Below are 686 nucleotides of genomic sequence, written 5' to 3'. Positions count from 1 at the left end.
ACAGGGCATGAAGGCCCAACGGTACCGACCGGCCGCCGTGTCATCCTCAGCACACAGGCGTCACTTGATGCGGATATGGAGGGGCATGTGGACAGCAAAAAAATGGTTCAAATGGCTCTGAGCACTATGGGACTTAACAGCTGTGGTCATCAGTCCCCTAGAACTTAGAACTACTTAAACCTAACTAACCTAAGGACATCACACACATCCATGCGCGAGGCAGGATTCGAACCTGCGACCGTAGCAGTGTGGACAGCACACCGCTCTCCCGGCCGTATGTCAGTTTCCGAGACCGGAGCCGCTACTTCTCAGTCAAGTAGCTCCTCAGTTTGCCTCACGAGGGCTGAGTGCACCCCGCTTGCCAACAGCGCTAGGGAGACCGGATGGTCACCCATCCAAGTGCTAGCCCAGCCCGACAGCGCTTAACTTCAGTGATCTGATGGGAACCGATGTCATCACTGCGGCAAGGCCGTTGGCTGACACAAATAAAGCAAACAGAAAATTATAGCGGATACACTAACATCGTCTATACGCAGTGAGGTGCAATAAAACAAAGTAGATAGACTACTCGACATTGCACATTATGCCACGCACTATATTTCCATTCTGTACGTCTGACGTGCAGGTGACGATGATGATGATGCTGATGATATTGATGTTTGGTTTGTGGGGCGCTCAACTGCGCG

At 51.9% G+C, this 686-nt stretch overlaps 1 pseudogene; it reads right to left on the bottom strand.

Annotated features, from left to right (window-relative positions):
* Nucleotides 1-359: 359 nt before the first annotated feature.
* LOC124796703 lies at nt 360-477 on the bottom strand (annotated as a pseudogene).
* Between the last annotated feature and the right edge of the window lie 209 nt (nt 478-686).

Source organism: Schistocerca piceifrons, chromosome 4 (genome assembly GCF_021461385.2).
Source record: "Schistocerca piceifrons isolate TAMUIC-IGC-003096 chromosome 4, iqSchPice1.1, whole genome shotgun sequence".
Lineage (NCBI taxonomy): Eukaryota > Metazoa > Arthropoda > Insecta > Orthoptera > Acrididae > Schistocerca > Schistocerca piceifrons.
This window is presented reverse-complemented; position numbering and strand designations above follow the sequence as displayed.